The 13,337-nt window shown below is 39.8% G+C and overlaps 1 protein-coding gene across 1 annotated transcript in view; it reads right to left on the minus strand.

The window, feature by feature from the left end:
• Wdr62 (WD repeat domain 62) overlaps positions 1 to 13,337 on the minus strand; it is a 110,661-nt gene that overhangs the window by 85,298 nt on the left and 12,026 nt on the right. The gene's annotated exons all lie outside the window — the stretch shown is intronic.

Genomic DNA, 13,337 nt, shown 5'->3' on the forward strand with positions numbered 1-13,337 from the left:
AGTGCGAACTGACAAGAAAAATCTCAGACCTTTGCTACATGACAAGCCGGTTTATTTAAACCCATTGACACGGATAATCCAAAAAATCAACAATTCAATCAAAAAAATAAGATCAAGCATTGGACTTGATCTGAGACTGGCAGCTATGCCTGCCTGTGATTCCTACTGATGATGATGATTTATCCGACCGATTTCGGTCATGGTGACCACTTCGACTTAGCTGTCTTAGCGGCGCTGGTGCGCCCGAAGATGGCTTACATAGCCGATCTTCGCGGCAAACTCCTCGCACATTGAGAGTAATTACCCGCCGCCAACATAATTATAGTGAATGGCGGCAGATGGACGGGATTTACATCATCGCGTTTTGCGTCGAGTTCAGTTGTGCGCTGCTGTTGTTGAATTCGCGGACTGACCTCTACACAACACAATCTCCCGCCATTCTAGGTGCTGTGCTGCCAAACCTTCCCATTGTGATTTGAGAGGGCTCATTTAGTATCTTTTCGTATGCTGCTTCTGGACATCTTTGTACTTGACTATCTGAGGAGTTGACCGCCATGTTTCCGCTTACCCTCCTTAAGTTCAAAGTAGAAGATTGATCCCTACTATGCTAATTGAGGACAAAAGACGCAGGAGGACAAAGTGACTGACATAGCCCACAGATCGCCGCCACTGCCACTTGAATCGCTAAAATCAAGTGGCAGTGGGCGGGGCACATATCTCGTAGAGCTGATGGCCGCTGGGGCAGTAAAGTTCTTGAGTGGTGACCACGAGCCGGAAGACGTAGCGTGGGCAGGCCTCCCACTAGGTGGACCGACGATTTGGGGAAGGTCGCAGGAAGTGCCTGGATGCGAGCGTTGCAGGACGTCTTTCGACTAAAACGAAAGAGCTAAAACGCTAAGAGAGATGGCTAAGCTAAAGAAATAGCCAAAATGGACCCTCGTAAAGCACTTGCATTTGATCTGGTCACCATGAAGTCCATGGTCTTGACAATGATCACATTGAGTGAGAACCTCGCAAGTCTCTTAACTTTGGAAATGATCCATAAGGCTGGCAAGTGGCAAGTCGCCTAACTGATCCTCTTATCGCTCAATTAATCTGACATTTGTATTGTTAAAATTATGGGAAAGGATCATTCTTGCTCGTTTATTCCCTTGCCTAAGTATGACCCATGTAATATAGTACACCCGAACATAAATTTTGGCAGAAACCATACCAACCATAATCAGTACAATGTTTGGAAAAGAAAGAATCCTGTACGTCTGCTTTCGCTGCGGCTTCAGCTGGGTTTATCATAAAGGACTACACGAGAACCTGATCTCAGCCAAACCCGCTATCCAAATATCAAAGTATCTATGATCAAGAGAGCTAATTTACTAAGGTAAACCACTGCTCTAGTGGCTCAAACCCCAAGCAACTGCAAATCACCTGATTAGTCTTGACAACAGATACTAAAAATGCAAATTAAAAAAAAAAACCTAATGAAAAAAGGTCAAACAAGGTCACGCCGCCGACGCCGCCGCCGCCGAGGTCAAAAAGTCGGCGCGCCGCCGCCGGCCAATTTTATATCGGCGCCCACCTCTACACGCACTGCTGCTAATAAAAAATTCTCAACAAAAAAGGGTGCAAAAAAACATAACCCTCCTTCTGCCGCAATCGGGAATGCACATGATGCAATCCATAGACGTCAAAGTCTGCTCGTTTGCCTCCTGTCCCATAAAAAGTTATATAACGCTTATGGTGAAAGCACATCTTTCCATCCCTCTTTGGAGCTGACAACAAAATACTTTCAAATAGAAACAAATCCAATTCTGCATAGCCAAGCACTTTCCGATATCAAAATTGGAGTATTAGGCAACGAGAGGTCACGAAATGGCATTTGCGAGTTCACCAGTCGCCCGAGGCCCTCCGTGAGCGACGGACGTTTGAATGCTTAGGTAATATCTCTGTTTGTTTATCTAGACGACATGAGCGTTTTCGCTTTCGTTGTTTGAACTTTCAAGGCGTTGTCACTTCAGAAATAGTTGAGCTTCGCGATCGTTGAAGTGACATGGGTTGAACGCTCAATAACAGAAGAGGTGTGTTTTCATTGTTAGGTCACATAAAAATGATGATAATGATAGTCAATACGAAGGCTTTAAAATAAAGGTATTTTATTTTTGTTTATTTGAGTTCGAAATCGAAATCTATACATGACTGTGTTGTTTGCTTGAACTTTTGCGAAAATCTCAGGAACTACTCGTCCGATTTGAAAAAATATTTTTGTGTTGGATAGCCCATTTATCGAGGAAGGCTTTATACAATACAACATCACCCTACAGACAATAGGGGCGGGGCAGTAAAGATAAATGTTGCAAAAACGGGAAATATTATTCAAACTATTTTCACGCGTACGAAGACGCGGGCTAGTATTTTATACGCCTCGAAGTAAGTCAATCAAGGTACGAGTGAATCTAGCTAGACATTTTTTTAAAAGACTCAAAAACATTTACTTACGATGCTGACACAATGCTTTTATACAGCAAAAACGCGTCATATTCCCACTAACCGTCATCCAGAACAGCACAGACCTAGGGCTGAGTGTGAGTTTGCATCAAACGCCCTCACTAGTGTAGTGAGTGAGCGCGTTAAAAAAATATATGAGAATTTTAGTTCTTGAAAGTTTCCGCTAGGGGCGCTGTACAATCCGTCATACATTTAATGTCATTTTTTTACGCGCTCACAAGTGACAACGTTTGATGTAAAACTCACACTAAGCCCTCAGATCAACGCAAAGAAAACGTCGCCGTTTCCGGCAATCTAAGATAATGGCGGAAACCGCACCGTGCAAGAAAACCGCGAGAAAGTACCCTGCATTGTCTATGAGGTTTGTATTATCAACCGTATATCTATAGGAATAGAGGTGATTTAAGATATTGTAGGGGAAATGTTTGCCAAGTATCGACAGAACCATTTAAGCTTAATTAATAGAATTGTTCTTAACAAAAAAGCCACCTAATTGATGTTATACTGCATCTTTAATAATCATTCCTTTACTTATAATATCGGAAGTGGTTTTTTAAATATATTATGTATCCAACTAATTACTCACATAATTTGCTTTCGACTTTAACGAATGATTTAACGCTCTCTTCCTTTAGGAAAACTCGTTGGTACTTTTTAAATATCAATATCGTTTATCATATTCATATTGTAGTCTGTTACGGTTAATGTGATAAATTGAAAATTATTAATAATAACCGGTTATTATGAATAATTCCCGACAGTCGCAATCACATTGAACCAATGTTAAATGTGATTAATTTATCACATTATTATTGTTAGTATTAAGGTTAAATGATTAAATAATCAATATTATTTAATCATTTAACCTTAATACTAACAAATTTCATAAAAAAGAACAGCATCTTGTGTACGTGCTCGTGTACAGCCAAACTTTTGAACGTTTTGATATCACATATTAATATAATTTGGCATAATGAGTTTGGAATGTTTCTTGCATAATATTACTTTTCCATGATGTTTATAACATAATGTTTTGATTTAAAGTAAAAAATAAAGGTTAAGGTGCGGCGGGGGTGGCCCTTGGGCCACCCCTAAGCCGCCTATTTAGTTTTATACACACATAAATTACCTCATATTAATCACATTTACCAAATCATGCGGTAATTATTCATAATAACCGGTGATTATTCATAATTTTCACATTTATCACTTTGACCGTAACATATGCACAAATTACTAATAGTCCCGTTAGCCCCTCGTACTCAGCTAAATACTTGTGTTACGAGTGGGCTCACCACAATAGTCGACCGTCAGCGGGGTTCGAACCCGCGTTCCTCGGATCACGAGTCGGCCAGTCCGACTCCTTCACCATTCGGCTATCGTGGCTACATCTTCTTGTGACGACAACAAACCTACACAGTGTCAGCCCAAAACTCCGCCACAAGAGTGGCGTTGTCAGTTCGTTCGTTCGTTCGTTCGTTTTAGCCAATTGACGTCCACTGCTGGACAAAGGCCTCCTCCAAGGTTTTCCACAATGCACGGTCCTGCGCTGCCCGCATACAGGCTCTTCCCGCGACCTTTACCAGATCGTCGGTCCACCTAGTAGGAGGCCTGCCCACGCTACATCTTCCGGAAGACGTAGCGTGGGCGTTGTCAGTAGCCTTTATTAAATCTTCCTGCGTGCAGTTGTTTGGGCACGCAGGGCACGACATCATGTGCATGTGTGAAAAGCAAACAAACCAACCTCATACAGGATCTATAAATAGAGTTATTAATCAACCAGTGACCACGGAAATCGCGACCTATCAACAATGCCATAAAAATATATCTTTTTAAGGCGCGACCGCTAGATGGCGTCGACCGGAAGCGACGCCATGACAGGCAAAGCGCGGGAAACTGACCATAACTGTCATGACCTTTTTGGTGGCGATCTAAAAGGACTCCGTTTTTATGGCATAAACATTCAAGTAATATTATAAAAAGGAATGATTTGTTTGTTTGTATTGAATAGACTCAGAAACTACTGGACCGATTTGAAAAATTCTTTCACCATTAGAATCTCAAATTATCGCTGAAGAAATAGGCGATAGAATATTTTCAAAAAACATAAACTCTCCCGGCGCAGGCGAGTAAAAAGATAGAGATCCGTACATAAAAACATCGATAAAGTAATGTTAAATAAGTTAAAGGTAGTTATCTAATTCGCCATTTTCCGTAATCTGTCAAATAGTGTGCATGCATGTCCTCATGTCACACATTATTTGACAGAAGGGTACGAAGTTCGCCGGGCCAGCTAGTTGGTATAAACTAGTATGGTATAAACTTATTAAATATTTTTTATTAAAACGGCTACCATACAAAACAGCTAATGACTAATTAAGCTGTCAAAGCAATGTCAAATGAACAAAAAGTAAAAGAAATATCGCTTGTTATTTTAATAATAGTGCTGTGTTTCTAAAGAAAAAACGTTGGACAGCGTTAATCTAGACACGCGGCAGCGTGTCAAGCCAAGTTCAAGTAACAGAACTTGCGAGCAGCACCGTGTGTAATATTACACGAACCATTTGAAACAACTTTTGATCTCCTCATAACTCAAAAACTATCTTACTAATATTATAAATGCGAAAGTTTGTGTGGATGTCTGGATGTTTGTTACTCTTTCACGCAAAAACTACTGAACGGATTTTGATGAAACTTTACAGTATTATTGTTTATAACCCAGAATAACATAAAGGCTATAATTTATGACGATCACAAACGAAATTTCACGCGGGTGAAGCCGCGGGCAAAAGCTAGTTTCACATAAACGTGTCAAATTTGGCTCATACATTGAGACTTGTGAGATACATAAGTGTTCAGTTCCTGCTACCTTTATGAGGTCGTCTATCCAACTTGAGGGACGTACTACACTGCGCTTGCCAGTATGTGGCCTCCAGAACCTTCAATGCACTACGAATTAATCTTACTTGCCTGTTAACGAATCCTTTAGCTACTGGTGGTTAAAAAACTAAAACGAACATTAGTGCATTAAACCCACCTTATGAAGACCCCTTCATTATTTAATAACAAACATAATTGACTTAACAGAGGCGGCAGTGTATATGCATGCATTCTAATAACACATTACGACAATCTACATAAGGTATGAGCAAAAACTAACTATAGTTTCGTAACTATACTTCATAAACCCTTAAAGCAAGGCAGTAAGGTTCAGAATATCTATCTACAAGTCCTACGCAACTGTAATGATTTATTTGAATGATTAGCATGCAATGAACGTACGTTCTGCACAGTTAGGTTTGGTTTTTGCTGAGAAAAAGTTATTTAATGACATTAGGGTAATTAATTGGTCGATTACAGTGGTGGTGACATGCCAGTGTAGATCGGATCTTTGAAAGAACAGCAGGACATGGAGTAATGACTTCAATCTACTGAATTCGAATACATTCACAACATGAGACTGCATAGAAACCAAAAATTCACCCAAATCCACAATAGTATACGATACGTACGACACAAGAAGAAATAAAAGATGTCTCGAGTTAAAAAATAGAAGACGCTGGATGCCACTACCAACCTGTTTATTGGGTTCAGCAATGTGTCAATCCTGTGGCTGAAATGATGCTGATGATTAACTTCACCTTCACTGGTTGGGTCTTTATTGGCGGTCAAGCTGTAGATCCTGGCTACACAGGAGTTGCAGCGGTGGGAACGACAGGTGGGAATAGTTGCGTGATGATTAACGAATCTAAAGATACCTCGCAAAATCTATCAAGGCGTTTCACACCTCCTCAAAAGTTTGCCCTCAGGCGGCAATAGAAAGTGAAATTCATACAGAGGTCGCGAGATCTTGGTTAGGCAAGCACCATAAAAGTAAAAGTATATGCATAATAACTAATTATCATCGGAGACAATCGCTTATGTCCTTGTATCCTTGAATATGTATGAATATACATACATTAAAAAAGTTGGCGAGGTGCGAATATTACTTGACGGTCGGAGAGTACAAAGTTTTTTTGTTGTTGTCGATATTTTTAGATCAGTTTTTGTAATCTCGTGCATGGCTTAACAGTTCAATAGTGCAGTTTGCAAGAATCTATTTTGTTCCCACTGACTCGATTTTATTATGCGAGTCTGACTCGAGTTTTCCTTTTTCCTAAAATCGGTAACGGACTCGAGTTCTGCACTCGAATTTCGATTAGAATTCGGTATTTCTCACACGAAAAACTTTCGACTTCGAATCGTTTGCGTATTCGAATCACAAAAAGATTCAGTATTTTATTTATTTATTTGAACACCAACAACGTTACATCGATCGGTATGAAAACTTAAACAGCACCTCTGTGAACGTGACTTCTCTACCATTCATAATTTTAAATTTTATCTTCGCCACAACTATACCAAGGTTTCCCAATACATTTACGGAACCCCAAAACCGTATTATGGTCTAGATCATTCTGCATATGCTCACGAACACGTGGGTGTCAATGTCGTCCAATATACTCGTGAGATTAGCGTCAAATGAGGATATGACTTCACTCCTCGAGCAGGAGGTGTTTATTTTTTCCTACGTTGAATTTGAAGAGGATTCGTCATTGTCAAGCGAGCATAGAGCATCGAATTTTTGGTGGACACTAGCTTCCTTCGGTTGCAATTTCAATTTAGAACAGTATTTTAATCTAGGTGATGATTTTGATGGGTTGAAAAATGTACGCGTGATCATTCTAAATAAAGAAAGCAAGATACGAATAAATAGTCTTAAATTAATCAGAAAATTATTAATAAATAAACAAGTGAGATCGAAGTTTCGCCAACTCTTTTCAAAACAAGAGGAAAGGCACTTCTGGGTAGTTAACCACCCTAATACAGTAATACTGCATCTGACTTAACATCCGATTTTATTGTGGTCAAATAAAAAGTATAATATTCGGAAAAATACGGATTATGGTAATACCAAGACTCAATTCTTGTAATTAAATCCGATATCTACCTACCTTCACTAAATTCGTACGAAACTGCAGGTATTATATCATCGATGCAAATTACACAGTTAACGATCAAAGGTGCATTGTATTTGGTGGATCGTTTTGAAATTTTTCGCGAGCACAATTCAGTATTGAGCAAGCCTGCAATTAAGATTTTAAAAGCTTGTTGCTCAATGGATATCCTGTTACATGTCGGATGAGTACTCGAGATTATAAACCTGAGATTTTCATACAAAGATTCATACAAAATGTTTTATGTGTGCCTTGTGGTTCTGGCAGAAAAGAACAGAGCCGCTCCACTTCCCATGGATATCGCAAGAGGCGACTAAGGGACAAATATGAGAAAATCAGGCTTCCACTCTTCCCGTGGATGTCGTAAGAGGCAACTATGACACAAATATGCGAACAACAGGCCTCCCCAACCCGTCTGGCCAGCGTGGGAAGTGTAGACCAAATCTTCCATTTGCTTCTTGTAAATTAAGGAGGGTCGTGCTCCTGCATTGGAGACTAAATGACCTGATGACGATATTAAACGTAATTAGGACTGAAGTAGGTATAAATAAATTACTCATTAGATAAGCGTTTACTTTGACACTTATCCATATTTATCTACCATTAACCTTGAGTCATTCAGAGACCGGTTAGACACTTCAGAATTCGTTTGCTGGTTGCACCATCACGCTGATTTGCATAAATTTCGTCGTACGTACAAACTGGTCTAAAGCGTAAACATGCAGCATGCCTAATGTAATATTTACCAAATGTTTGACCCAATAAAATAGTCTTCTGGGTTCACTATGTAGCTATGCCCAACATATTTACTTTAGGATCGTCTTATGCCACCAAATCTTGAAATCAATACGCCAATATGTGCCATTGGTTATGGAAAAACCTTGGACCAAACCAGTGAAATGGGGATAGGTATCAGTTTGTATGGAGAATATTTTTCAGAGATAAAAATATGTTTTTTATTCGTCCACTTGATAATTTTAGTACGTAATATCACCACCTTTTGTAACATTATGGATGCAATAAATTATTGAGTACGTAAACATTACCGTAAGAAACTTTGATAAAAGTTGGTGTTTAATACTTGCAGTAATTATTCTTCATCGACAAAGTATCGGGCTCAACTAATAAATAATATTTTATGGGTATTGTATGCGAAACGAATCTTTACAACAATTGTGACGTAAACCGATCGTAAAATTTTACTATGCCGTTCACATTCACAGCTTTTACACAACTTGTAAAACTTTGTATAGAGTTTTGTTTACAATACTTTTATATTACTAACTTAAAAGCCAAGGTAAACAATATAGCTACAAAAAGCTAAAGTACAAATTGGGTGGGCAAATCTGCAGTGAAACTGATGATGACCAGTCGATCAGTTCTGGAGTTTCGCTATGTGGCATTACCGAATCGAAATTTATAGAGAATGTTACTATGTCCAATGAAACTCCTATAAACCTCTTTCTCTCCTAGATTAATGAAATTCTGTTCATTCTACTGTGAAACAACAATTTATTGATATCCCCACGAAAATAAAGCACAAGAATTACTACTGTGATTTTGCACTATTTGTTGTCCCATCTGGTAATACAACCCAGAACTTCTTAGGTCGAAAGTAACTCTCTATCCACTGGACCATGACATTAAGGCTTTCTACACTATAATATTTCAATTTCCATTACTTACACTTGAGAAATAATTTAACGTAAACAAAGGAAAAAATGACAAAAAGTGAAGTAAACACCACAAATCAGGTAAGGAATCCGACGTCAAAACAACTGACATAACTGTATGTATAGTGCCTTCCATATAAGTGTACATATGACCAAGCAGGAAAACGAATAACAGCCCACGAATGCTCAATGTTGATATTAATGATACACGATTACGTTGTAATTAGCACTCGTTTGTAGCCAAGATTTGAGGCTTGTATTGGAAAATATGGCCGATAGAGCAGCAAGGTTATGGAGAGGAAAACACAGCGTCTGACGTCCACCCACAAAGTGGACCGACGATCTCATGAAGGTAGCAGTAAGGCGCTGAATGCATGCCGCTACCAACCGGGCGATGTGGAAATCATTAGATGAGGCTTATGTTTAGCAGTGGACGTCCTGTGGCTGAAATGATGCTGATGATTGGGAAATACAAACTTAATCAAAGATGGAAACACTCAAGCAGTAACCCTTTATTTTGAACTTAATCGTCTTTAAGGTCCGAAAACTTAAACTTTTAAAACTCGATTCAAGCATGTGATAAGTCTAAAATCTAAATCAATGCTTTGATCCGAATTGTTAGTTCCTTTTCCTGGCCTGGACTTGGTATTACATGGATCTCACAACTTTTTACCGTAGAACAACTGAGTTGCGAGACTTGGTTTTTTTGACAAGTATTGTTTTTGATGGGATCTCATTTCTTTTTGTATTTTGTAGACAGCAGTTATGTATCTAGAAAACTGGACCGAAATTGAAAAATTTTACTCGACTTGGCGGTTGCACTACCGTGCCCCCAAATATTTTAGTTTTTCCTTGATTCATACACCAAATACTACTTATATTCCAAATTTGAAGCTTCTAGGTCTGCTAGAAGTGCCTTAGAATTTTGATGATCGGTGAGTCAGTCAGTCAGTGAGTGACAAAATTAAGTAACTTTGACCCGTTATAATTCTTAAACTGCTGGTTCAAATTGAATGAAATTTTAAATATACTGTGTCTTTACAATGCCTGCATAGCTAATGAAAATTCAGCCTTCTAGTTTTATCCACAACGAAGTTACAGGCAGTCGAAAATGGCCTGAATTGCTTCGAGAAAAGGATGGTACGGCCGTGCCGCTTTTTTGCTCGACTTGGTGGGGGCACTGCCGTGCCCCCAGATATTATACACAAAGTGACAAAGTAGTCAATAGTAAAACTAAAAACTAGTCATTGCACTTTAAATGAATAAGGGGTCACCAAACCCTCCATTAGCATTATTAGCGAATAGCGACTGCATGCGATGGCTATCAAATCTCCATGTTACATAAGCGGTCTCCATCGCCAGCCGACCGTGGCCACTGCGCCGAATGTGTAACAGTATTATTAACACATTGAGATTCCACGATGATAACACTTGTCATTAAACATTTGGCAATGGTTTTTAAAGAAATACAAATTTTATCCACAACGAGGAAGCTCTTGGCCTGCATCTCACTTGCTGGAAAGTGATGATCAGGCAAGGTGGAAGCGAGCTTCACCCCGTATTCTCAAACGCAGAGGAACTGGCTATTTTACCTCCAAATGCCGAAACACACATTGTTGTTATGGCGTCAAACTTGTTAGCCAGGCAGACTTAATGCAAGCTCTATAGTCTGGTCTGCAAGCACGTAGAATTTTGTCCAATGACCCCAAGCTACCCATCCTTATCGCTCGCGCGTAATTTGTTGCTGTCGCGCTCGCACACTCACTGCGGGCGCCCGTCGCACGGTCGCGACAGCAATATAATTACGCGCGAGCGATAAGGATGGGTAGCTTGGGGTCATTGGACAAAATTCTATTCCGGCCTTTACCACCAACCAAATCGAGCAGAAAATTTTGTCCACTGAGAGGGAAAATCAACCCGGGACCTCTAGGTCTGAGTGAAGTGGTCTAGCAATTAGATCACAGAAGCGACGGAGGAATGTTTACTGCTTGTAATACCAAAATATTTACTGTTTTACTTTGATTTTATGACCTTAAACAATAAAACATGACACAAGCACGTGGAATTCGATGACCTGCATATAACCTACTTCGGAACACACTATGCACTCCACTCCACACCTCACTAATCCGTCTCGATATTTCAAATACATTTAGTTGAAAAACCGCACTTATTTCCACCACACAAAGGTTCAAAGTTTAGATTGATGTACCATCTGTACAGTCAGCGTCAAATATTTCGTGACACCCGAAGTAGCCAAAAAGTTCGCATCACGTCACGATTGTGTTGACAACTTTTTGGCCACTTTGGGTGTCCCGAATTTATTTTATGCAGGACAAGGCAGATATTTGATCGCAATCGCACGGTGCGATTCGCACCTGATGTTTAGTGAGATGCTGTTTAGGATGGTGCTTATTCACTTTCGCCTTGAAAAGTCCCGGATTATGGTGTTCGGTTTCGGGAAAGACGGCAGCAGGATTTGATGAGTGCTGCTGACAACGCCACTCTTGTGGCGGAGTTTTGGCCTGACACTGTGTAGGTTTGTTGTCGACACGAAAAGAAGAAGAAGCAGCAGGCAAAGAATTCCAGCTGTTCGCATTATAAAAGAGTTAAAAAAATACAAAGACACGGGTCTTAACGCGACATTTATGAATGAGTTACATTATGTACTCGCGGCTTGACGTTTCGTTTCGCAGCCGTGGTCACAAGCAGACTGGCGGCTCACAGCGTCGTCCCGTGTCTTTCTATTTTAGTTGAAATGGAACGCGAAAGTTTAAAATCTTATAAAAGAGTTATCGATATTCCTAACTATTTGACACTGACTGTAGAAGGCGTCGTCATAACCAGAGTAAATACAAATGAGTAGGTCATCTTCATAGAAACGCACCGAGCGCGCCAATACGTATGCGGCGTGTACGCACACACTGACAGAATTCGGCGCAACACCCCGCTAATCCACGCTAAATTTTGTTAGTGTGTGCGTGCGCGCCGCATACGTATTGGCGCGCTCACATACAAACCGCGCTCGGTGCGTTTCTATGACGATGACCTACTCATTTGTATTTACTCTGTCATAACGCACAGTAATATCTTTAGACGAATGACATCAGTGTCCTTACTGTGTTTAAGTACGGAGTTTATTGTTATGTCGTATGTTCGAAGGTCGAGCTATAAGTAATTGCATAGAACGTGTTATGGAGACGCAGTATCATGGCTTTTGTTTAATAATTACTGTAAGGGTTACAAGACATTAATTATTGCCATGTACGAGATGATTCTTGTAATACTGAGCAGAGACCAATTTGGTACAAATAATTCTTTTTTTTGCTCTTTATGTTGATCTGTATTGTAATATCTTTGATACCAAATACCAAATAATAACCAAGTTCATGTAACAGAACAGCCAGTCAAGTGCAAGTCGTATTTGCGCACTGAGGGTTCCGTACAAACTTGTAAGTATGTAAATATTGTCTCCAGGGTCTTTATAAGACAGTCAAAAAGTGACCCTTTATGGGATATGACGTGAAATATATCTAACATTTTCAGTATTCTTACATTTCAATTAACAGACACAAGTTACTCATGTAGCGTGCAAACAAAACTGAACCACAACTGGCAGAGTCATCCCAACAAATATCCAGTTCCCTACAGTTGATTCACTTATCGCAATGTACACTCGAAAGCACATTTCAGTGGTAACATCGCATCACTGACCTGTATTAATACTGGACTGGCTGCTGTCATCTATATTTCTATCTATTACTAATATTATAAATGCGAAAGTAACTCTGTCTGTCTGTCTTGATTTCACGCCTAAACCACTGAACCGATTTTGATGAAATTTGGCATAGAGATAGTTTGAGTCCCGGAAAAGGACATAGGATAGTTTTTATCCCGGTTTTTGAAACAGGGACCCACGCGATAAAGTTTTTCTGTGACAGACAAAATTCCACGCGGGCGAAGCCACGGGCGGAAAGCTAGTAATATTTATATGCCTATTTGAGTTTCGCCATTTTAGCGCTGTAGGCCATACTGTAAACAGATACGATTGTCAATGGAACTAAAATTAGTGATTTCCTAAGTCGCATAATCCATACAATGTACGTCAAGATTAGTTCTCGGGACAACCGTAGGTACCTAACGCTTTAAATTGCCACACAAAATT

Source organism: Ostrinia furnacalis, unplaced genomic scaffold, assembly GCF_004193835.3.
Source record: "Ostrinia furnacalis isolate ACB-3 unplaced genomic scaffold, ASM419383v2 OfSCF6292, whole genome shotgun sequence".
Taxonomy (NCBI): domain Eukaryota; kingdom Metazoa; phylum Arthropoda; class Insecta; order Lepidoptera; family Crambidae; genus Ostrinia; species Ostrinia furnacalis.